This window comes from Nycticebus coucang, chromosome 6 (genome assembly GCF_027406575.1).
Source record: "Nycticebus coucang isolate mNycCou1 chromosome 6, mNycCou1.pri, whole genome shotgun sequence".
Classification (NCBI taxonomy): domain Eukaryota; kingdom Metazoa; phylum Chordata; class Mammalia; order Primates; family Lorisidae; genus Nycticebus; species Nycticebus coucang.
Window position 1 is genome coordinate 58,161,966 of NC_069785.1, and position 26,182 is coordinate 58,188,147.

General features: G+C 40.4%; 1 pseudogene; it reads right to left on the reverse strand.

Annotated features, from left to right (window-relative positions):
* Positions 1-1,286: 1,286 nt before the first annotated feature.
* LOC128587591 (protein tyrosine phosphatase type IVA 1-like) lies at positions 1,287-1,780 on the reverse strand (annotated as a pseudogene).
* Between the last annotated feature and the right edge of the window lie 24,402 nt (positions 1,781-26,182).

Here is a 26,182-nt window from a genome sequence, read left to right on the forward strand (position 1 = left end):
AAAAACAATCATGCTTTAAACACAAATCATACTTCAAAAAAGTATAAGGAAAAATTATGAGAACTTCAGAAATGTTATGATTAAGAATTATTTTGGTTACAATTAACAAAGCAGCTCTACCTTTTAAAAAATATTTACTAAGTTAAAGAGCATTTTTCCACATGTTCTCACAAGACAAAGGCAACCTTTTGCTAAAAATATTTAATAGCGTCCTCCCATTCTTTTTTCAGGCCCTTCCTGTTAAGTTGTACCTCAGAATTCAAACATTAAACTACCTATAAGGCTTTTTTTGGTGTGAAGACACAAAAGACATGCACAAAATGTAGATTTCCAAAGGGGAGGATTTTTATAACAGCACAACATGAGATTCCTAGAATAACATTAAATAATCACTCTAAGTTAAGACTTGCTAAAAAAAAAAAAAAATCAATGGTTAAGCAAACCTGGTGCATGCTGGCATAAATGTGGGAGGTGTAAATATAAAGCAGGAAGGCAAATAACCACATAGGCCCCACTTGCAACATCTGAAATGACTAGATAAACCCTGTAAGATCTACAGTGCTCATAGTTCCTAGGATTTTAGTTCTGTATGATACTAAAAATATACAGGTATTGTGCTAGGTATTTTGGCACCTAATCTTTCTAAATTTCTTATGTATCAGTAAGATTCTGGCATGGGAATAGATTTAAACAAGACATAACTTAATACCATATGCATTCAGGAGAAGTCACTTGGTACAAATGACAGGCTCATTTTATTATTTTGAGGCAGAGTCTCATTCAGTCACCTTAGGGTACAGTGTCACAGCATCATAGCTCACAGCAACCTCAAACACCTGGGCTCAAGTGATCCTCTTGTCTCAGCCTCTGCAGAGGCTGGGACTACAGGTGCCCACTGCTACACCTAGCTAGTTTTTCTATTTTTAGTAGACAGGGCATCTTGCTTTGCTCAGGCTGGTCTTGAACTCCTGAGCTCAAGCAATCCACCTGCCTCAGCCTCCCAGAGTGCTAGGATTACAGGCACAAGCCACTATGCTCAGCCCATAGGCTCACTATAAATGCTGAACAGCAACAACCTTTTGCTAAGAGTCTAAAAAGGTTGACTGAAACCTGAACGTAGAGGTTGCTTGTGGCCTGGTAACACCGCTTCACAGTATTCCTATGGAAGCTTCATTAGACTTATTCACCCAGCCAACATGTTGACTCATACGTGTATATGTACATTTGACAAATTAGGTCCTGTCTCAAGTTTTACTTCCAAGGCAATAGGCTCAGGCACCCCAGTTTTATTTACTGCTACAGTTGTTTCTATGACCATTGGAACCTTTGAAGTGCAGCCACTTCTTAGGACAATACTTCTCCAAATACCAAAGTTGTTTGCTGTTAAAAGGTCCACGTATGAATTGCGCTGCATCTTCATGTTTCATTCCACCTTCAATTAACATGAGAGCAACAAGCACTGCAGTTGTCCCAAGGCCTGTGACACAATGAACAACAGTAAAACAACCAGGTTCTTGATTTTTACAAGATTTCAACAGTCACCGGCAATCTGGTGAGATGGGAGTGCACCATCATCAAAAGCCCAGAATATGGATTCCTTCGTTCTCCACAAGAGTAGTGTCCTAAGCTGCTTCACACACTCTTCCTATTGTGGCAGCTCCATGCTTCTCAAGTCCCTCTGTGAATTTGTTCAAGGTCACACTGGTTGGATTGTGTGTAATAAGAAATTTCATGTCCTTGTATGTGATTCTGCAGGAGCTGGGCAATTCATTTGAGCCATGTTAATTTAGTTAAAAAACACTCAATAGGGTTGTGAAAGAATTTAAAACATTGAACACAGAAATGATGCAAAGAAACTGAAGTCTACTTTGATATACTTCACTTGAAATTCTCAGTGCTTTGGGCGGTGCCTGTGGCTCAGTCGGTAAGGCGCCGGCCCCATATACCGAGGGTGGTGGGTTCAAACCCAGCCCTGGCCAAACTGCAACCAAAAAATAGCTGGGCGTTGTGGCGGGCGCCTGTAGTCTCAGCTACTTGGGAGGCTGAGGCAAGAAAATCGCTTAAGTCCAGGAGTTGGAGGTTGCTGTGAGCTGTGTGAGGCCATGGCACTCTACCGAGGGCCATAAAGTGAGACTCTGTCTCTAAAAAAAAAAAAAAAAAGAAATTCTCAGTGCTTTGAGGATGAAGTTGGAAGTACTGGTAAATGAAATGGACTTCCTTACAAGAAGCAGCAATTCTTCCATCCGGTAATACCAGGCAGCAGAAAGGAAGTGCGCTGAGGTTTACCCCACGTCAGAACTCCCGTAAAATGCTCTGCAGAGTCAAGTCAACATCTCTGTGTCCAGGTTAACCACTCTTAGAGGGGCTTCTTGGTAGAGTCATAATGAATTTCTACATTTCCCTTGTCTGCATAGAGGTTATGCTGGGCCTTGCAGTAATCTCTGCTGCCCTCAGAAACTCCATAAATGTGTGATCAAGAATACCACAGAACTGAGGAATACGTTTACTCATTGAAGATTGTGGTGTAATCATGCAGCTGGTCCAAAGTGGTGGTGACACAGATGGCAGCAGTGGAGGGCTGGGGGGTGGTGATGGTCCTCGCAGGGTGTTGGGGGTGGTGATGCAGGCCTATATCACCCACTTTAAATCTCTTGGCCAGTACTTCAGCAAATCTGTGATGTTGCCTGGTTGTGACTCAGATTTTCATCCTCGAGAAGTACGAATTGTCAGTTGTATTAAACTTATTGGGCCATAATTGTAGTGTAATTGTCCATTTACAGCTATCTATGCAAGTACTAAGATATGACCCAGTGAATTCTCTGAGTTCCACAAGAGTCTTGTGTAGCTCAACTGTAGCTGCTCTGCCTCCCTGCCAATACGGGAATTCCACTGTTTTTGTATTGGTCTGCTAGTATGGGAAGCTCGAAACGACCAAGTAGTCATAGCTTCCAATACAGCGAGAAACTTGCTCTGTCTCCTGGAAGAAATGTCCCTTCCACCCCACCCTAGGAATGAGGATTTCTAATCCAGCAGCACCGAAAGTCTGAGGGTAGAGAGCTAAGATGAATATGAGAAGAATCCAGCATATTTCTACCCTTTGGGGAGCAGATCTGAGAATCTTGCTGTTATGGACATAGCACCACACGTCAGCCACCTTACTGCCCATTATAGTAGGTATTTCCATAGGCCTCTGCTCTTCCAGAATTCTATCATCCTTACAGTTTCAGCACAGTTTTCCCTATTACCATCCCTGTCCTACAGAAGGTAACCAATGAGCTCAGAGTTATTGGTAGCCCCCTCATCAGTATGTTCCTTATTGCCCTAGTGGAAGACTGTCCTATTGGGCTGTGGTCCCCAGCCCCTCAGCCACAAACTGGTGCTGGTCTGTGGTCTGTTAGGAACCAGGCTGCACAGCAGGAGGTGAGCAGCAGGTGAGGAAAACTTCATCTGTATTTACAGCTGCTCCCCATCACTTGTATCACTGCCTCAGCTCCACCTCCTGCCAGAAAAGCAGCAGCATTAGATTCTCACAGGAGTAAAAGCTGCATGTGTGAGGGACCCAGATTGCACACTCCTCATGCCTGATGACCTGAGGAGGAGATGTAATGTGCTCGAATCATCCTGAAACCACCCCATGCCCTTCCATGAAACTGGTCCCTTTTGCCAAAAAGGCTGGAGACTGCTGCTTTTAGGGAACAGAGTTGGGTGGTGAGTTCTCTGACCCACATCATAAATCAATTCTAATATCTCCACTCCCTGGGCCTTCTGGTTTCTTCCTCAAGACTCTGCCCACACAGTCTGGGCCATGCTGCCTCGTGTGCTCTGTGCACTATTTATGTCCAAACCTTAAGGAGTAATCCCAGCACCACATTAAGACGGGATCTATAGATCCTTACCAAGACTTCGAACCCTGACTCAGAGGAGTATGCCCCCATATTAATAAATTGCTCTCATCCAGGCTTTATAGAAACGATTGGCAAACTTTAAGGTCTACTCTTGCATATGGTGTCTTGGTTTCTGCCAGCTGTAGTAATTCTTAGGTGTGTACAGTATTTCCATCCAGAACAGGGTCTGTATTTCTTTGAATTTGTTGTGCTGTGACCTGACCCCAGAATGCACCCATTTTTTATGTGGAGGCTATGATAGCACAAGATTATGTAAAGGACAAGCATCATCTCAAGAGTCACCTGCTCATGTAACATCTTTGCAGGTTCTTAGGTGAGAGAGGCTGCTAACTCTCTAGCAAAGTCAAGGCAACAGCTTCTGCCAATCTGGAGGGTTCTAAGGAGTTTGGGTGTATTCTTTGGGCTGCCATAACAAATTACCACAAACAGTAAGGCTTAAACTACATAAATTTATTCTGTCACAATTCTGGATGACAAAAGTCCCAAATCTAGGTGTCAGCGAGGCTGCATTCCCTCTGGAGGCTCTGGAGGAGAATCTATTCCATGCCTGTTCCAGCTGCTGGTGGCTGTTGGCATTCCTTGGCTTGTGGCTGCATTGTCTCTGCTCTGACTTCACATCGCCTTCGCCTCTGTGCTATCCATGTTATCTCCCTTTGCCCTTCTCCTAAAAGGATTTTTGTGATGCTATTTAGGGCCCAGCAGAATAATCCAAACCAGTTTCATCCCAAGATCTTTAACTTAATCACATCTTCAAAGACCTTTCTTCCAAATAAGGTAGTATTTATAAGTTCCAAGAATTAGTATATTTTATTATTTTTTTATCTTAAGCAAGTGAGATTTTTTTCCTACTAGGATTAGGACTTAATATTATTGAGTGGCCTTTATTTAACTTACCACACTGGGGTTTCATGATTTTCAGGCTCTTCCAACCAACTGTGCCCGTCTGGGGTTTCAGGGGCCGTTATTTTCTGCTTCAGAGCCCTGTCTTTGGATGACCAACCTGTTGAGGCTTTGTAGTCTTAGCTCAAATGTCATCTCCCTGAATTGTCCCACAACTTTGCCCTCACAAATGAATTAATATTATCCTTGTGGGAGTGGTTTAGTTCGTGTAGGAGTAGGTTTATGATAAAGAGTATGAATCTGGCTCCCTCTCTCTCTGGTTTGCTCTTGCCTTCCCACCTTCTACCATGAGATGATGCAGCAAGAAGGCCCTCGCCAGATGCAGGCCCCTCATCCTTGGACTTCACAGCTTCCAGAACTATAAGAAGTAAATCTCTATTCATTTTAAATTACCCAATTTCAGGTATTTTGTTATAGCAGTACAAATGGACAAACTTCTAAGCAGATAATTTTGAAGTCCAAATACTAGACCTGTCTAGTGTATAGTGACCATACAAAAAAACAAACACAGTAGCTCCTGGGAATACTTACAGAATCACAGAATTTTAGAGCAGGAAGGCATTCTTCATTCTCTGTGTTAGCTGATGCTGAAAGAAATAAGAGTTTTTATTGAAAGATAAATACAAAAATACTGACTGCACATTTAATTTTTTCCATCTGCTTCATATTAAATATTTTTGATCAATCTTGTGTACAGAAATGTTATCCTTTCTGGCTCCTGTGCTTAACTAGTCTTTAATAAAATAAAAGCAGTGTTTTACCCCATTATGTGAAAAAGTTGTGGGAAACAATGTGGTATCTATTCAACCTAATTAATATCAATAGGGGAATCACTTAAATAAATTGTGATACATTGAAAATGTATTTCCATAAAGCTGATGAAATATATAAATTACATAATGTCAAAGTCAGAATGCTAGGTCACCACCCCAGGCCGTGAAACTGCTCTGACAGGGACCATTGTACAAGCTTGCTCCGGGTATGGTTCTCATAAGTTCTGGGGAGCCAGTTGTCTCAGTCAGGTATGGTTCCCCAACCAGAGAAGCCTGTTGTCTTGGTCTGGTCAGAGGTGCCAGAGCACCTCAAAGGTGCAGCAGTCTTAGTAGGAGCCTAGCAGGAGCCTCGACTAGCTTCTCCCATGGCTATTTACACCACAGGTGTGGAGACTGCTAAGTAATGGTGTATATGCTCTCGTGCTTTTCAACGAGAGACCAATCCTGTTCCCATTCCCTTATTACCCAGGTGTTTCTTTTCAGCTGTCTCCTACAACATAACTATGCAAAACCATACCATAAGAAAAGGTATTGAAGGAAGCAAGCAGGTTGTAGAAGAATATATGCTGTTTATTGTATAAGTAAACTATGCGTGTCACACTTATAACAATAGCAACTTCTGGCACTGGGGAGGGTACTTGGATTTGGGAAATTAAAGTCAAAAGGGACTTTAACCTTATCTATAAACTATTAATTTTTTTCTTAATTTATTGTTGGAGATTCATTGAGGGTACAATAAGCCAGGTTACACTGATTGCAATTGTTAGGTAAAGTCCCTCTTGCAATCATGTCTTGCCCCCATAAAGTGTGACACACACCGAGGCCCCACCCCCCTCCCTCCTTCCCTCTTTCTGTCCCCCCCCATAACCATAATTGTCATTAATTGTCCTCCTATCAAAATTGAGTACATAGGATTCATGCTTCTCCATTCTTGTGATGCTTTACTAAGAATAATGTCTTCCACTTCCATCCCGGTTAATACGAAGGATGTAGAGTCTCCATTTTTTTTAATGGCTGAATAGTATTCCATGGTATACATATACCACAGCTTGTTAATCCATTCCTGGGTTGGTGGGCATTTAGGCTGTTTCCACATTTTGGCGATTGTAAATTGAGCTGCAATAAACAGTCTAGTACAAGTGTCCTTATGATAAAAGGATTTTTTTCCTTCTGGGTAGATGCCCAGTAATGGGATTGCAGGATCAAATGGGAGGTCTAGGTTGAGTGCTTCGAGGTTTCTCCATACTTCCTTCCAGAAAGGTTGTACTAGTTTGCAGTCCCACCAGCAGTGTAAAAGTGTTCCCTTCTCTCCACATCCACGCCAGCATCTGCAGTTTTGAGATTTTGTGATGTGGACCATTCTCACTGGGGTTAGATGATATCTCAGGGTTGTTTTGATTTGCATTTCTCTAATATATAGAGATGATGAACATTTTTTCATGTGTTTGTTAGCCATTCGTCTGTCGTCTTTAGAGAAAGTTCTATTCATGTCTCTTGCCCATTGATATATGGGATTGTTGGCTTTTTTCATGTGGATTAATTTGAGTTCTCTATAGATCCTAGTTATCAAGCTTTTGTCTGATTGAAAATATGTAAATATCCTTCCCCATTGTGTAGGTTGTCTCTTTGCTTTGGTTATTGTCTCCTTAGCTGTACAGAAGCTTTTCAGTTTAATGAAGTCCCATTTGTTTATTTTTGTTGTTGTTGCAATTGCCATGGCAGTCTTCTTCATGAAGTCTTTCCCCAGGCCAATATCTTCCAGTGTTTTTCCTATGCTTTCTTTGAGGATTTTTATTGTTTCATGCCTTAAATTTAAGTCCTTTATCCATCTTGAGTCAATTTTTGTGAGTGGGGAAAGGTGTGGGTCCAGTTTCAGTCTTTTACATGTAGACATCCAGTTCTCCCAACACCATTTATTGAATAGGGAGTCTTTCCCCCAAGGTATGTTCTTGTTTGGTTTATCAAAGATTAGGTGGTTGTAAAATGTTAGTTTCATTTCTTGGTTTTCAATTCGATTCCAAGTGTCTATGTCTCTGTTTTTGTGCCAGTACCATGCTGTCTTGAGCACTATGGCTTTGTAGTACAGACTAAAATCTGGTATGCTGATGCCCCCTGCTTTATTTTTGTTACAGAGAACTGCCTTAGCTATTCGGAGTTTTTTCCGGTTCCATACAAAACACAGAATCATTTTCTCCAAATCTTGAAAGTACGATCTTGGTATTTTGATAGGAATGGCATTGAATAGGTAGATTGCTTTGGGAAGTATAGACATTTTAACAATGTTGATTCTTCCCAGCCATGAACATGGTATGTTCTTCCATTTGTTAATATCCTCTGCTATTTCCTTTCTGAGGATTTCATAGTTTTCTTTATAGAGGTCCTTCACCTTCTTCGTTAGCTATATTCCTTGGTATTTCATTTTCTTTGAAACTATGGTGAAGGGAGTTGTGTCCTTAATTAGCTTCTCATCTTGACTGTTATTGGTGTACACAAAGGCTACTGACTTGTGGGCATTGATTTTATATCCCGAAACATTACTGTATTTTTTGATGACTTCTAGGAGTCTTGTGGTTGAGTCTTTGGGGTTCTCTAAGTATAAGATCATGTCGTCAGCAAAGAGGGAGAGTTTGACCTCCTCTGCTCCCATTTGGATACCCTTTATTTCCTTGTCTTGCCTAATTGTATTGGCTAGAACTTCCAGCACTATGTTGAATAGTAAAGGTGACAGAGGACAACCTTGTCTGGTTCCAGTTCTAAGAGGAAAAGCTTTCACTTTTACTCCATTCAGTAAAATATTGGCTGTGGGTTTGTCATAGATAGCTTCAATCAGTTTTAGAAATGTGCCACCTATGCCTATACTCTTCAGTGTTCTAATTAGAAAAGGATGCTGGATTTTATCAAATGCTTTTTCTGCATCTATTGAGAGGGTCATGTGATCTTTATTTTTGCCTCTGTTAATATGGTGGATAACATTTATAGACTTGCGTATGTTAAACCAGCCTTGCATCCCTGGGATGAAGCCTACTTGATCATGATGAATGACTTTTTTGATGATAAGCTGTAATCTATTGGCTTGGATTTTGTTGAGAATTTTTGCATCTATATTCATGAGTGATATTGGTCTGAAATTCTCCTTTTTGTTTAGGTCTCTTCCTGGTTTTGGTATCAGGGTGATGTTTGCTTCATAGAATGTGTTGGGGAAGATTCCTTCTTCCTCAGTTTTTTGGAATAATTTCTGCAGTACAGGAATAAGCTCTTCCTTGAAGGTTTGATAGAATTCTGGAGTGAAGCCATCTGGACCAGGGCATTTTTTGGTTGGAAGCTTTTTTATTGTTTCTTTGATCTCAGTGCTTGAAATTGGTCTGTTCAGGAGCTCTATTTCTTCCTGGCTGAGTCTAGGGAGAGGGTATGATTCCAAATATTGATCCATTTCTTTCACATTGTCCAATTTCTGGGCATAGAGTTTCTGGTAGTATTCAGAGATGATCTCTTGTATCTCTGTGGGATCAGTTGTTATTTCCCCATTATCATTTCTGATTGAGGTTACTAGAGATTTTACTTTTCTATTCCTCATTAGTCTGGCCAATGGTTTATCTATTTTATTTATTTTTTCAAAAAACCAACTCCTTGTTTCATTAATTTTCTGAATGATTCTTTTGTTTTCAATTTCATTGATCTCTGATTTGATTTTGGATATTTCTTTTCTTCTACTGAGTTTAGGCTTAGATTGTTCTTCTTTTTCCAATTCCATAAGATCTCTTGTGAGATTGTTGATGTGCTCTCTTTCTGTTTTTCGAATGTAGGCATCTAAAGCGATGAATTTTCCTCTCAAAACTGCTTTTGCAGTATCCCACAGGTTTTGGTAGCTTGTGTCTTCATAGTTGTTATGCTCAAGGAAGTTAATGATTTCCTGTTTTATTTCTTCCTGCACCCATCTGTCATTCAACAGAAGATTGTTTAATTTCCATGCCTTTGGGTGGGGTGGAGCATTTTTGTTAGAGTTGAGTTCCACCTTTAGTGCCTTATGGTCTGAGAAGATACAAGGTAAAATTTCAATTCTTTTGCTTCTGTTGATATTTGTTTTGTGTCCCAGGATATGATCAATTTTGGAGAATGTTCCATGGGGTGATGAGAAGAATGTATATTCTTTATCTTTGGGGTGGAGTGTTCTATATGCGTCTATCAAGCACAGTTGTTCTAGGGTCTCATTTAAATCTCTTATATCCTTGTTTAATTTCTGTTTAGAGGATCTGTCCAGCTCTGTAAGAGGACTGTTAAGGTCGCCTGTTATTATGGTATTATCAGATATCATATTGCTCAGACTGAGTATGGTCTGTTTCAAGAATCTGGGAGCATTTTAATTGGGTGCATAAATATTTAGAATTGAAATGTCTTCTTGTTGTATTTTTCCCTTGACCAATATAAAGTGACCATCTTTGTCTTTTTTGACTTTAGTTGCTTTAAATCCACATGTATCTGAAAATAAGATTGCAACTCCTCTTTTCTTCTGAATTCCATTTGCCTGAAAAATTGTCTTCCAACCCTTGACTCGGAGCTTTAATTTGTCTTTTGAAGCCAGGTGTGTTTCTTGCAGACAGCAAATGGATGCTTGTGTTTTTTAATCCAGTCAACCAATCTATGTCTCTTCAGTGGGGAATTCAAGCCATTAACATTTATGGAGATAATTGATAAGTGTGGTAGTATTCTATTCATCTTATTTTGTGAGAGTCCATTGCTTAGTTTTATCTTTTGCATCAGTGTGGAGGTTAAGTTCTGTCCTTTAATATCTGAGTTCTTACTTTGCTGCTGATCCATTGTGGTGGTCAGTGTGCAGAACAGGTTGAAGTATTTCCTGTAGAGCTGGTCTTGTTGTGGCGAATTTCCTCAATGTTTGTATATCCGTAAATGATTTGATTTCTCCGTCAATTTCGAAGCTTAGCTTAGCAGGGTACAGAATTCTGGGCTGGAAATTGTTCTGTTTAAGTAGATTAAAGGTAGATGACCATTGTCTTCTTGCTTGGAAAGTTTCATTAGAGAAGTCTGTGGTCACTCTGATGGATTTGCCCCTGTAGGTCAACTGGCGCTTACTCCTGGCAGCTTACAGAATCTTTTCTTTTGTCTGGACTTTGGACACGTTCATCACACTGTGTCTTGGAGAAGCTCGGTTAGAGTTGAGGCGACCTGGGGTCCGATAGCCCTCTGAAAGCAGTGTGTCAGAATCTTTGGTGATATTTGGGAAATTTTCTTTTATAATATTCTCTAGTATGGCTTCCATTCCTCTGGGGCATTCTTCTTCCCCTTCTTTAATTCCTATAACTCGTATGTTGGACCGCTTCATAAAGTCCCATAATTCTGTCAGTGAACGTTCTGCTTTCTCTCACTTCTTTTCTGCCTCTTTTACTATCTGAGTTATCTCAAGAACTTTGTCTTCTACCTCTGAAATTCTTTCTTCTGCATGGTCTAACCTGTTGCTGATACTTTCCATTGCATCTTTAAGTTCTCTAATTGACTGTTTCAGTTCCTTCAGGTCTGCTATATCCTTTTTATATTCTTCATATCATTACTGTTTTTGGATTTCCTTTTCGTTATTTTCCACTTTATTAGCAGTTTCCTTCATTGTTTCCATCATTTCTTTCATTGTTTTCAACATGTGTATTCTAAATTCCCTTTCTGTCATTCCTAACATTTCTATACTGGTGGAATCCTCTGCAGTAGCTACCTCATGGTCCCTTGGCGGGGTTGTTGTGGACTGGTTCTTCATGTTGCCTGGAGTTTTCTGCTGATTCTTCCTCATGAGTGATTTCTTTTATCTGTTTCCTTGCCCTAATTTTCCTTTCACTTCCTCTTGCTCTTTAAGTTCTTGTGCCTGTGGACTAAGGGTTACAGGACCAGAAGGGTGAGAAGGTTGAAGAGCAAAAAAGGGATGAAAGAAAGGAGGACCGAGTGATAAGAAAAAATAGAAAAATAGAGAAAGGAGAGGGGGTGGGTAAAAGGAATATTGACAAAAAGAAGAGAGGCACAGAAAGAGGCAGACAGAGCAATATAGGTGTACAGTAGGGTACTTTGATACAACCTTAAAAAAAAACCACCTTCTGGGAGTGCCCAGTTGGGTGGTTCCCTTGAGGTCAGCCGCTCTTTGCTAACCTGATCAGACACAGTACGCCACCTCCACCAAGTAGAGAGGAAAGACAAAAATGCTATAAATCAAACCAAAACAAGCAAACAGAAAACTTTAAAGGATAAAATTGGGTGGAAAATCAAATAATAGCGGTAGAAACACTAACAAAAATGAAGTTCTAATTATTGAAATAGGCAGCAATGGGAAATTGTAATTAAACTAGAAAAATTGAGAAAGAAAAAGGATCTGTATGGAAAAGGTTGAACTTAAAAAACAAAACAACAATCAACAACATCAAAATAAAGAAAAAAAACAACCAAACCAAAAAAACAAACAAAACACAACCAAAAACAAAGCAGTATGTATATGTTATTGAATATTGTCTGGGCAACACGTGATCTTCTGGGCTATGAGATGTTAATCACAGTTCTGATACGACTGGAGGCTGCTAGTTTCTCAAACCCCAGGAGGTAGACACCCTAAATCTCTCTTGAGCCCACTTAAAAGGCACTTTAAACTTGTTCACTTGCTGAGCAGAAGCTTTCCCAGGGAAGTGCTTGTCCCTGGAATCACTGCTGAAGTGGCTATCCACTTACCCTGTGTGCCAAAACTGGTCTCCCTCTGCCCCCGAGGGTTAGGGCTGCAAGGCGGCTCAGACCCCGCCCTTAGGCTACTTGGTCGCTGGGTTACCAGCTCCCACCCGATTCTAGCTCTGCAACCCTGAGCCCGGAGCTTGCCGGGGCAGATCGCTCACAATGGCTCCCTGTGGCCCACAGCCAAACACTATTAGCTCGTGTGGCTCAGCGGCTCAGACTGGGGCCCTAGACAAAGGCCAAAGTTCTCCGCACTCCCGCTCAGGCTCTCCCCAAGGCAGTTCAGCTGAGTTCCAAGTCCAAAGACACCAAAACAGTTCACAGGTAAGGCCTTTCTGGTTTGCAGTCTCGCTGCTACTGAACTTACAGTTGTGGGCGGGTTTAGACGGATTGAACACACGCGACCACTTGCCGGTTTTCCACTGTTTTAGTCCTCCTCTTGGGGTCCAGAAGTCTCTCGCTGACTCCCTGTATCCTCTCAGGGGTGATGATAGGCAGATCCCACCAGCCAGAGATGCCTGGAGTCCTATCTCCCCAGACTCACGGTGCCCAGATGCAAGGAAGCTGTTACTTGGCTGCCATCTTGTTCTGCCTCTCTATAAACTATTAATTTTTATAAAGAAGAATGTTTTAGTCTACTTTTTGTATTACAAATAGTTAAAATATGATTAAATGTGATAACGAATAAAAAATACTATTAACTGTTACATTGATTAAGGTTTTAATAAACACATAGAATATTAGATGATATTTGGTACTATATAAAATAAGATTTAACCAAAATTACTCCTGATTCTTATTTGATAACAATATTGCAAGGAAATAGTTTTAGAATTGCTAAGAACCAGCAGTGTTTTCAGGACACCTTAAAATTTCTCTTCAAATGCAGTAACGAAATGCTGGCTCATAATGGGTCCAGGACAATGCCACTTAAAAAGAAGGAAGCACAAGAGATCAGTATTTAGGTGAAACTATATTAAAGTATATATCATTTGCTCTTGACTGCTCAATGGATCTTCCTTTGGAAAATTTCCATTTTTTCCATTTCTTATAATTCTGAAAGAATGCCCATCTAGCTCCTATACCCCAAGCCACAGTGTTGAGACTGTGTTTCAAGTTAAGCCAATCAAACTCTCTCCTAGGAATTTAAATTTTAGGTGTGAAATCTAATAAAAGACTCAGTAAGAAAACAACAATTGAATAAAATGTATTCATGCAAAATACCTAAACATGCACTTCACAAAGGAGAATTTCAACTTGTTTAAGAAACACAGGAGAAGAAGGTGCTTAATATTTTTAGTCATCAGGGAAATGCACAGATATAACACTACTCATATACTAGAAAGAAAAAAAAATATATAGTGATAATACCATGTAGTTAGCAAGGATCTGGAGTAACTGAAACTAATACTCTACTGGTGGGAATGTAAATTGATGCAGCCTCTTTGGAAAACTAGTTGGCCATAATCTCTCAATCTGAATATACATTTACCTTATCACCCAGCAATTCCAATTTTAGAGAATGAAAACAAATGTGAACCAAAAGATATATGCAGGCTGGGTGTGGTGGCTCATGCCTATAATCCTAGCACTTTGAGAGGCTGAGGCAGGTGGATTGCCTGAGCTCAGGAGTTGGAGACCAGCCTAAGCAAGAGTGAGACTCCGTCTCTACTAAAAATAGAAAGAACCCCCCCCCCACCACCACCAACTAACCAGGCATTGTGGTAGGTGCCTGCACTCCCAGCTACTTGGGAGGCTGAGGCAACAGAATTACTTGAGCCCAGGAGCTTGAGTTTGCTGTGAGCTGGCTGACACCACGGCACTCTACCCAGGGCAATAAAGGGAGTTTCTGTCTCTCTCTCTCTCTCTCTCTCTCTCTATATATATATATATATATCTATATATATTTATTTATTTATATAACACTTACTTGTAGCTTTGTTTATAATATCGCCAAATTGGAAACAATCCAAATGTATAATCAAGAGTATAATATTCAGAGAGTGGACTACTATACAATAACAGAACAAGCTACTGTTACATGCAATAATAAAGATACATTTCACAGGCATAATGTTGAATGAAAGAAGACAGACATTAAAGCATACTGTAATATTCCATTTAAATAAAGTTCAAACATAGGCAAACCATATTATGCTAGAATAGTGGATACTTCTGGGGGGGGGGAGGCAATGACCAGTAGGAGGCAGGAAGACTCTGGCACACTGATAATGTTCTGTATCTTGATCTGGGTCAAGTTACATAGGTATGTTAGGAAAAGTTTATTGAGCTGTATACTTGAACTGGTTGTTGAGTCCTAAATTCTCTGGATCATTACAATAAAAATGTCCCCCTAACAAAATAAGAATTGGTTTCTCACCGAGATCCACTTGAGTTGCAGGCAAAATAACAGTAGAACCTTGTAAATTGACCACCCAAGGGACTGTAACAAAGTGGTCAACATATAAAGGTGATCAACATAAGGAACTAGGCCTACTGTACTGATACATACATGTGGTGCATTTCTGGTCTATGAAAATTAGGTCAACTTAAGGAGGTGGTCAATGTCGGGAGGTGGTGAACTATGGAGTTCTACTGTATTGATATTATTCTGGTTCCTTTTGGTATTGAGGTATTCTTGAGGTAAGTTGTAATTTTTTAAATGAAAATGACAAATATATGTAATGTGGCAGAAAAAATTATTTCCCTTATAAATGATAGAAGCCTAATTGAATACATTGGAATGTATGAGTGTAAGCAAGGAATTTATATAATTACTATCATTACTATAAGGGAATGCCACCTAATTTAATAGCAATAAAATCTAGGCCTAAAGTCTATAATTAAAAGAATAATATCCACATGGGCAAGAGAAGCCAAGGCAGTGGGTCTCTTGCCACACTTACCGGAAGGTGATTAACTGATTTTAGTATTCATTCCTTAGTGCAACCAGAAAGGCTGCACTATTTGGACAAGAGTGTGTATGAAGCTAACTTATAAGGATAAAGAGGGTGCATTTTCTTGGAAGAAAGTCCCTTTTGTTCTGCTAAATACCTAGATAGGCTGGGATATGCAGAGTGAGCCTAGAGCTAAATTTGGCATTGAATTCAATTGTTCAATTGTTCTGCATTTTAGAAAAAGAAGAAATTAGAGTTTCTGGTATGCTCAGGGAGGGGTGAATGGAGGAAAAAAAAAAGAACAGGCTGACATGAAACTAGGGATTACCTGGAGAGAAATGGGCAGGAAAAAACATCCCTGGGTTACATATCCCTTTAAAGCTATTTGTATTTTTACAACAACGTTCACCTCCTTTCTGTCCTCAAAAATATTCAATCAAGTTTACTAAATGCAAAAACATCTCTTTTGTGTATGTATGGATCTTGAATAAAGAGGTACGTTTCACACAGAAGTTGATATGATATTCAACAGACAGCAAAAGTTAAACAAACACGGGAGAGTGAGATGACTCACAAACTGAACCAGAGCCAGGGGTGAACATATGAACTTAAGTACATCTAGAGTTCAAAGAAACCTAAGGGATTGCTTTGAATTTCTACAGGGCCTGGAATAATGGGTTCAAGACACTCTCAACATAATCTCGTGGGCAAGGATAACTCTCTAGTTGCACACGGTGTACAAGACATTGTTAAGGGCTGGAAAATAACAAAAGTGAAATAAAGACATCATGTAACACCAGACTAAATTTTCTGGGTATAACTCGCTCACCAGTCCTCTGTCCAAATGTGTTCACCTTGGACTTATCATTTTGGGGAGTACACCCGCACAGTTAAGAGTTCGTTTCAGTTAAGAGTCTCTCTACCCCAATTAGCAGAAAAGTCAACTCCAAGCCTTAAGCAATGAAGTTTCCTCACATAACCATTAACATACTAAGGCATGTGATCGAGGTTCTTGCCCAATTTTCCTGTGGTTTTTGAGAGTCAATGTGTAACACAAGTAAAGATCAGCCTTTTCTTTATGAAGGGGAAATGAAGTGTTTTTTGTTTGTTTGTTTGAGACAGAGTCTCACTTTGTCACTCTTGGTAGAGTGCTATGGCATCACAGCTCACAGCAATCTCCAACTCTTGGGCTTAAGCAATTCTCTTGCCTCAGCCTCCTGAGTAGCTGGGATTACAGGTGCCTGCCACAATGCCTGGCTTTTTTTTTTTTTTGCAGTTGTTATTGCTGTTTTAGCTGGCCGGGGCTGGGTTTGAACCTGCCACCCTCAGTATATGGGGCCAGAGCAAACCCCTGCATTTTTGGGAATTAAAACGTTCATTTCTTCCTGAGGCCAGTGATCAAAGGGGCAGAAAAATATTCTTTGCTGTTTGTTTTTTATTATCTTAAACCACTGGGGATGGCTCAATAGAATTGACTGGACAAGGGTCACAAGATTATTGTCACCATAGATATGGTTGTAATAACTCATGACCAAAATCACTGATTATAGATAAGCAATAATGCCTGAAGCTGTGACACGTGGTATTGGTCATGTGGGCCTGAACCCAACCACTGAACCCCCCCTTCCCTATGAAAAGCCCTGTTTTTCTGCTTAAAGGCAGGATAGTGGTCTTTGAGACTCTAGTCTGCCACCCTCCTCATTTGCTGGCAAATTAATAACTTCTCTTTCCTTTTCCCCCAAACTGCTTGTCCTGGTTCTTTGTTCTAATTGGGTCAGTCTCTGGGACAAGTACTAAGTTTACAGTAACATACTCTTCTCTGTGGAGAGATTCAGGGAATGGCCTCCAGTTGTTTTCCTCTTGCTGAGTCAACATGTTTTTCCTCATCTTAAAACAACATGTTTTTGTCCTTCTTAGATGTTTTGCCAGAAGTCATGTATATCTTTCTTTACCTAGTTAATCTTTAGAAACTTTGCAGAAAACTGTGTCCCATCCCTTTTTCTTTCTTATCTTTAACATATGTTAATGATGTTATGCAGTAGAAACCATTAACATAATGAATTGTTCTTGATAAAGTTATTTACATTTTCCAATCATATTACAAGACCAAAAATATATTCTTTGTCTATGCTACTTCCTCAAAAACAACCCTGCTGAGATACTATAAAATAAAGCTGATTTTATATTTTGGTGCTGGCTGCAGTTGTAACTGCTCCAGACCTTCCAATCCCATCCTTGTCTCTTGTATCTTTTCTCTCATTCCCCACCATTCCCACTCTGGTTCGTTCTCTTTTGCGCTAATTTGTGATACTCCTCCATGCAGGTGTTCTTCTCAGACTAGCTTCCCTCAAGGACACAAAGTGGCTGCCAGCAACAAACAAGGCAACAAGCTTCTTTGCCTACATTCAATATGGATGAGAGAGATTGACTTACCCACTGTCACTCAAGTACAGGGAAGAAATTTCACCAAAGCTTTCAATAACTCAAGTTTCATTAGCCAAAATTAGGACACTTTCCTATTCCTAAACAATTTGCTGGCTAGGGATGGCAATGACGTGATTAATTTACCTTAACCAGTACTTGCTTTCTAAGCTGAGGATGGAATTAGCTTTTCGTTAATCCCAAAGGCTGTGTAGGATAAGGACGGATACCAGATGAAAACTGGGGATTTATGAGAAGGAAGGTTTAGGAAATGGATTATAGGTAGGCACCAAGAATAGACACTATGTATATTTTTTCCCTTCCTTGAATTCTTGCACTCTTCTGTCCCTTGCTTTTTGTAAACCAATTACTCTCTCCCTTCACATCTTCAAACATGCCTTGCTCCTTCTCATTGTAATGTCTTTTCTCAGGCTATCCCCTTAGCCTTGAATTCTCTTCCTCCACTCCCTTTCCTAGTTAAATGCCACTCACCTGTGGACTTCCCACTTAAAAGCCATTGTAAAGTCTTCCCTCAGCCCCATGTTACCTCCTGTCTTCTTCCAGTGCAAACTAACTTAAGTAAAAGAGTACAGTCAATTCTCATTAGGTGCTAGAAAGTTGTCATAAACACTGAATTAGTGAATACTGAACCATTATTTTCCTAGGGGAAATACAAGGTTTTGTCCCAGGGAGCCTCTGCTCACAACATTTCCATCAACTGATCAGTCTATAATCTTGTTTTATGTGTGTTTTAGTTTAAAGACCCCTTATTTACTATATATTATTGATTCATTATATTGTTGAGTTCATGCCCAGCAGCTGTATAACTCAGGCCTGAATGAAGCTTAACTGTGTATTTTCCCCATAAGGCACATCACAGCCTTCTTTCACTCAGGAATGCTAAATAGCACTTTAATGCTAAGGTCGATGACCATTTTGAACAAAAAGCACAAAAATATGAAAAACTTGTCACTAAATAGACTGCAAAAAGGATATTTGTTTACGGTATGAGAGCTGAAGCAAGAAAGCAGAGGTTTTGTTCAACCTCAGCTGGACACACGCACCTCAGGAGGCTCAAAGTCTTTGCAGTTCTGCACATGTTGATGGATGATTGTGAAATTACTGTTGGGGCTCAGAAAACAATACCTCAAAGTTTTGCTCTTTGGCATGCTGAGTGCTTTGACCTAAAGGAGAAGGAAGGTCTTACTGACCTGTGCTCCTATCTCTTGCCTTTCATCTTCCCCCAAGAGCAGGGAGGGCCTCTCTCTGAATTTCCCTTACCTGCCTATAAGTAGATTCTCCAAAAGAGACTTATTTGTCCTTTCACGGAATTTCATCAACCGAGGAAGATAACCAGATCACAGGAGGAAAGACTAAAAGTTGGTACCTTGCCCACCTCTTTTCCCTGAGGGATTTTCTCTGCATAATAAGACAATTTTTTTTTTTGAGACAGCGTCTTGCTCTGTCACCCAGGCTGGAATGCATGACCATAGCTCACCAAAGCCTCAAACTCCTGGGCTCAAGTGATTCTCTTGCCTCAGCCTCCTGAGTAGCTAGGACTACAGGCGCCCACCACAACACCTGGCTAGTTTTTTGATTTTTAGTAGAGTCAGGGTCTTGCTCTTGCTCAGGCTGGTCTCAAACTGCTAAGCTCAGGTGATCAATGTGCCTTGGACTCCTACAGTGCTAGGATTACAAGTGTGGGGTACCACACCTGGCCAGAACAAGTGGTTTTTGAGAAGTAAAAGGAAATTTATTTGCTGGCAAAGGAGAAAAAAAACAGCAGACTATTCATCACAAAATACCAAGTTGTCCTGGACATTAACAGGAATACAGACTTTTTTTTTTTTTTTGAGACAGAGTCTCACTTTGTTACCCTGGGTAGAGTGTATTGGTATCATAGCTCACAGTAACCTCAAACTCTTGGGCTCTAGTGAGTCTCTTTCCTCAGCCTCCCAAGTAGCTGGGACTACAGGTGCCACTACAAAACCTGACTATTTTTAGAGACGTGGTCTCACTCTGTCTCAGTATGGTCTTAAACCTGTGAGCTCAGATGATCCACCCACCTTGGCCTCCCAGAGTGCTACAATTCCAGGCGTGAGAAACACAGAGCTTTTAAAAAGGGAGGGCCTTTTGTCATTCAACTACAGTTAATTTTTTTTTTTTTTTAAAGAGAGAATCTCACTTTGTTGCCCTTGGTAGAGTGCCATGGTGTCATAGCAACCTCAAACTCTTGGGCTCAAGTGATTCTCTTGCCTCAGCCTCCCAAGTAGCTGGGACTACAGGTGCCCACCACAACGCCCTGTTATTTTTAGAGATGAGGTGTCACTATGGCTCAGGCTGATCTCGAACCTGTGAGCTCAGACAATCCACCCACCTCAGCCTACCAAAGTGCTAAGATTACAGACTTGAGCCACTGAGCCCACCTTAGTTTGTACCGCTCCTCTGCACCTCAGCCAGGTATGGCTTGTGAAATGAAAAGAATAAAAAACCCTCCACTTCCCCTCACAACCACTGCCCAAGACAGAGACAGATTTCAGTTTTCAAAAAGAGTGGGATAAAGCCAGATGTTGTGGTGGGCGCCTGTAGTCCCAGCTACTTGGGAGGCTGAGGCAAGAGAATCGCCTAAGCCCAGGAGTTGGAGGTTGCTGTGAGCTGTGATGCCATGCCACTCTACCAAGGAGCGATAAAGTGAGACTTTGTCTCTAAAAAAAAATGTGGCATAAGTTTCAAAGAGACAGGCAACATCAGGCCATTTCCTCTGTTACACATCCTGATATCTAGATGTCTAAATAGTGCAAGTCCCTCACACCATATCTCTCCTGGTATAGTGTCTCACACCTGTAATCCTAGCACTCTGGGAGACCGAGGTGGGTGGATCATCTGAGCTCATGAGTTTGAGACCAGCCTGAGCCAGAGAGAAAGACCCCCATCTCTTAAAAAAAATGGCCAGGGGGCATTGTGGCAGATGCCTATAGTCCCAGCTACTTGGAAGGCTGAGGCAATGGGATCACTTGAGCCCAAGAGTTGGAGGTTGCTGTGAGCTAGGACACCACAGCATTCTACTGAGGACAATAAAATGAGACTCTGTCTCAAAAAAAAAAAAAAAAAAAAAATATATATATATATCCTGTTCTTCACCCTTTACCATCTGAATTTAGGATAGCCTTTTCAGATGAGTATGATTTTGATTGGTTTTTGTATTGCATATGTAGGTTGATTTGTGATGAGTTGACAACTTGATGGGAATTAAGTATTCCTGTTTAAGAACAAGGCAGACTTTGCCCTTTACTTAAGACTTCATTAGACAGCAATAAACATTTTAAATTGTATCAATAAAGGCTTTGCATATTTTTGGTTGAATTTATTTATAACTATTAACCAACCTGGTTGCCTTATGAACAGGATATTTTCTCTTTAATAACATTCTCAGATTGTTACCACCATATAAAAATATTTGCTGTGATTGTGTGTAAAGATAGTGAATTTTGTATGTTGCACTTAAACCAACCCTGCAGGATGCTCTCATTAGTTGTAATGGTTTTATGTATCTTGGATTTTCTGTGTAGATTATCATATCGTCTATGAACAATTACCTTTTGCTCTTTCCTTCTGATCCTTATCCCTATTTTTTCTTGTCTTACTACATTGGCTGGGTCCTTACCGACAATTCTCAATAGAGACAGTGATGGTAGGCATTGTTTTTTTTTTCTGACTTTGAAAATATTATTTCTAATATTTTGCCATGAAATACAGATATTTTTATAGCTATGTTTTATAGAGGTAATCTCTGTAAATATATAACCAGATGTACTCTCATACACAAAACTTGATATGATTCTGCTTTAATGTAACTTCTGAGCTCATCCTAAACTTCTGCTACCTGAATATAAGTTAGAAACTAAAACACTATTTTGGAGCAGTGTGCCAAACTCTCACAGACTCCTCCCAGGCCATAATCCTTAATCTATAGTCCTCAGTAAAACTTCTGAATAAAACCAACTTTAATTCTTTAAAAGCTTGATTTTTTTTTTCCAGAGGACAATGCTGAGTTACCTTTTAGTTGAAGCAGCTCAGGAAATTTCATTCCAAAATATGACTCCTTGGTATAAAGAGTCTTTAGAATTACAGGCCTTTCCGGATCAAAAAAGCAAGAAAGAGGGTTTTCCCTCTATCTGCATAAACCAGACTAACAGATCAAAAGATCTGAGAGGGCAACTGACTACCCCGCCTCCCCCTGTTATCTCAATATATTGCAGGAAGGAGCATCAAGAATGGAACCACACCCGGCCCAAATCATTTAAATGTAATACTAGCCCCTCCAGTTAATTTAATATACAAAGAGGATCATTTATAAGTCTCCCCCATCCATTTGTCCTCCCTAGCACCATTTGTCACCCCTGAACAGATTTACCTGTACTCCTCATTTCCCCTCCCCTTCATAAAAACATCTGAACTTTATTGGGGTATTGAGTAATCACTCTGTGATATCCCCATGCACGTGGTAAACAAACCTTCTCTTATTAATCTGCCTTAATTGTGAGTTGGTCTTTGAGTGAAGTTTCAGGGGAAAGGGTAAGTTTCCCCTTACCCCTACATAGTCCAGAGTCTACCTTAGATGAAGATCCAGGACTCTTCTCCTTCCTCTGGCCTCCTCTTTTTCCTTTTCCCTCAGGGACCCTGCTTTTTTTTTTTTTTTTTTCTCTCATGCTTTTCCTCTCCTCCTAGAAGGCTGCACTCAGCTTCCTGAAGTCCCTTATGTTCCTGGAGCAGCAGTGGCTGTTGGGGTAGAGCTTTTGCAACTCAAAAGGAGTTTTCACTCCTTCAGATCCAGAGAAATGAAAGTTCCAGGAGACAAAGCTTTCCTCTGCGGGTAGTGACCGCTTCTCTTAGCAGTCTTTGGTGCAAAGTCTCACCAAGAATTTCTTTCCATTTGAGGGGCAGTGGGTGTGGGGAGGGCTGAAAAGGAAATGATAATACAAAAGACAGAGTTGGAAGGAAAGAAAGTTAAATCTAGCCACTCATTTAAAAATTTTTAACATTTGGATTTAATTTTACACTCTATCATTAACCTCTCTTTCTGTTCATAGAAAATTTTAAAAACATGCAATTGTTTTTTAACCTAAAAGGCTACTTTTCCACTAAAATTAGTGTCTAGAATTACTTTTATTTTTCTGTACATCATTTGCTATTTTCTATAGAGTTTTTATCAGTATTTTATTTGTGCTGCATTAAATCTATGTCTAAGCTTGGAAGGATATTGTGTTCCTTACTCTGTTAATTGTTTTCAAACCAGAAAGTGACCCATTGCTGCTGCTTCTTAACTCTACTTTTATGTAATGCTGTTTTATTAGATCTCGTTGGGACCCTGTTAGGCTAACTGTATAAATGCCTGAGCAGCTTAGCATGGTTAACATATAGGATTGGTCAAAAGAAATTTGGTAATAAGCTAAGGAAAAACACCAGAAAAACATACTAATGAAAAGTTTTGAAAGCTTCAAGGCAGTTTGAATAATGATGCTAATAATCATAATTAGCTTCATAGAATTTAAAATCCCGGTATCCTCAGGCCACACCTTTCTGTTGATAGAGTGACTGGAGTACCACAGGCTCCATAGGACCCCTTCCCTTATGCCCTGGTGTTTCACTGCATGGTATTAACCTATTCCATTCAGCTTAACACCATCTCTCTTCTGGGATAAATGATTTTGTGGCACAAACCTTCCTAGGTGAGGGTTGCCAGATAAAATGGCGGCGCCTGTGGCTCAGTGAGTAGGGCGCCGGCCCCATATGCCGAGGGTGGCGGGTTCAAACCCAGCCCCGGCCAAACTGCAACAACAAAAAAATAGCCGGGCGTTGTGGCGGGCGCCTGTAGTCCCAGCTGCTCGGGAGTCTGAGGCAAGAGAATCACATAAGCCCAAGAGCTGGAGGTTGCTGTGAGCCGTGTGACGCCACGGCACTCTACCGAGGGCAGTAAAGTGAGACTCTGTCTCTACAAAAAAAAAAAAAAAATATATATATATATAGGACAGTTAAACTTGAATTTCAGATAAACAATAAATACTTTTAGTATAAGTATTCTCAAGTACTATATATTTAAATTCCATCTGAAGTTCAAATTTCACTGGAGACATAGCTCTATCTACCTATCTTTCTAGCATTTTTCCTAAACCTGACAACCCTACTACCCTGGGTATTATGATTCAGTTTTATTTTCGGTCTGTGGGATGCACCTAGTGCACAATTAATGTCCTGGTTAGTAAAGATGAACGTTTTAAGACAGGTCAAGTAATAAAAATTGCATCTTTGGAGAAGTCAGTGTATTTTAGTCCACAACTTCCAGATATAATTGATCAGGTTGCAGACACCAGTCCTTGCTGTTGACATGAGCCAATGGCACAAACCTATTGAACTGATTGCTCCCAGTTGGTTGCTCTAAGAAGCCTGGTTCCTAGTAGATTGGCTGCCTAGGAATCCATTCCTTCCCTATTTCCTTCTGATTCTCAGCATCTATTCCTCACCTGTGACCTCCTGGTTTGTTTGAGATCTCAGATTCTGACTGACTCAGCTTGCTTATGGAAATGTGATCCCTATGTGTTCCCAGCCAGGTTCTCTGACTCCTCAGAAGCAGGCTACAGCTTGTTGGTGGCTTCCTGCCATCCTTCCCCACTAACCTTGTTCATCATATTGCCTCCTGTGATCTTTAAAAACTCTATCTCTCACCACAAATTTGTTAGAGAGAGAGACAAGAAGCTCCTGACGCTGGGTAGCTTCCCTGGTACCCACAGCTGTGTCTCAGCATCTTCCTGTTGAACATATGATGGCCTGACAATTAAGGTCACGAACTCATCCTAGAAAAAGTAGTACATTCTTCATTGCTGAATATCACTATGGTCACCTTTTAAGTACTCCTCTTGGGAAGCTATGCACCGACAGCAGGGCCTAGCCCACCCTTCAAAGCAATTTTGGAACTCTTTTTCTGAAATGACCATCAGAGCTGTCATTGTATGGTACACAAAACCACACAACAACAATAAATGCCACTCAGCAAGACACTGTCACACGTCAATCTGAACACAGCCATGAGACACTGATAATGCCAACATTATGAAACCTCATCAAGTTGTTTGTAGAGTGCTGCCAAGGTAAGCACACACTGGCAAGCTTGCAAACTTAATTGTCAGACCTGTACAACAGCTCTGATGATCATTCCAGAAAAAGAGTTTAAAAATTGTTTTGAAGGGTGGACTAGGTGCTGGCATTGGTACGTAGCTTCCCAAGGGGAATACTTCAAAGGTGACCGTGGTGGTATTCAGCAATGAGGTATGTAGCACTTTTTCTATGATAAGTTTGCAAATGTAATTGTCAGACCTTGTAAATCATTTCACAGAGCAACATAAGACACAGCTGTCCTATGACTAGAATGGATCAAGACAGAAATGAGACAGGCTGGGCATGGTGGCTCATGCCTGTAATCCTAGCACTTTGGGTAGGTGAGGTGGTTGGATTGCTTGACCTCAGGAGTTTGAGACCAGCCTGAGCAAGAGCAAGACCCTGTCTCTACTAAAAATAGAAAAACTAGCTGGGCATCATGTCAGGTGGCTATAGTTCCAGCTACGTGGGATGTTGAGGTAAGAGGATCCCTTGAACCCAAGGGTTTGAGGTTACTGTGAGCTATGACGATGCCATTGCACTCTACCCAGGGCAACAGTGAGTCTCAAAAAAAAAAAAAAAAAAGATGGAAATGAGACTACTCCACAATCATGTCTGAACACTGACAAAACTTGAACATCACCCTAAGCACAAAAATGACCAATAAACACACCCCATTCCCTGGCTGATATGCATGACTGCTGCAGTCTTAACCAATGATAGCTTTAACTCTGTCTTCCCTCCAGAATCTAGATGTTTAAGATCAGTACCCAGTCATAGAATTACCCCTGTTTCCTTTCAATTACCATTGATTTTAAGCTCAATCTTTCTCTCTCTCTCTCCCTCCATTCCCTCCACTTTTCTTTCTTTCTTTTTTTTTAGCTAAACCAGTTTACTTAAGAGTTGATGTCTACATATCATGTAAACTACACTATTTATGAATTTTTTAAAGAGCAGTTTAAACTCCCAAGTGATATCACCTCTTCTTTGTAATTTCTTTCTATCACATGTGATCTGCAGGATGATAAAGAGATTGAGGCCCTAGTCACAATTAGTTGCAGCTGTCAGGGATGATCAGCCATCTTCCTTATCCCCAAGGACTGATGTGAAACAGAACAACCATGCAGTGAAGCTGATGGTTCTCCTTATTCAGAGGCTATCGTTCATCCTGGTTCAGAAGAGAGAAATAACATGGTTTTGTACTAAATTATGGAATGAAAGATGGGATACATTTTGTGGCTTCGCTGAGGTCAGTTTTCTAGCAAGACTTATTTTATCTTGAGGGTTTCCAGAACATTTAGGCACCAATTCTCAAATATCAGTTTCTAAACACAAAAATCTTAAACTCTAAGGGATTTTTGAAGCAGTCATTCTTTATGATCATCTGTGTCTTTCTTTCCCTCTACCAGCATGGATAATTTGG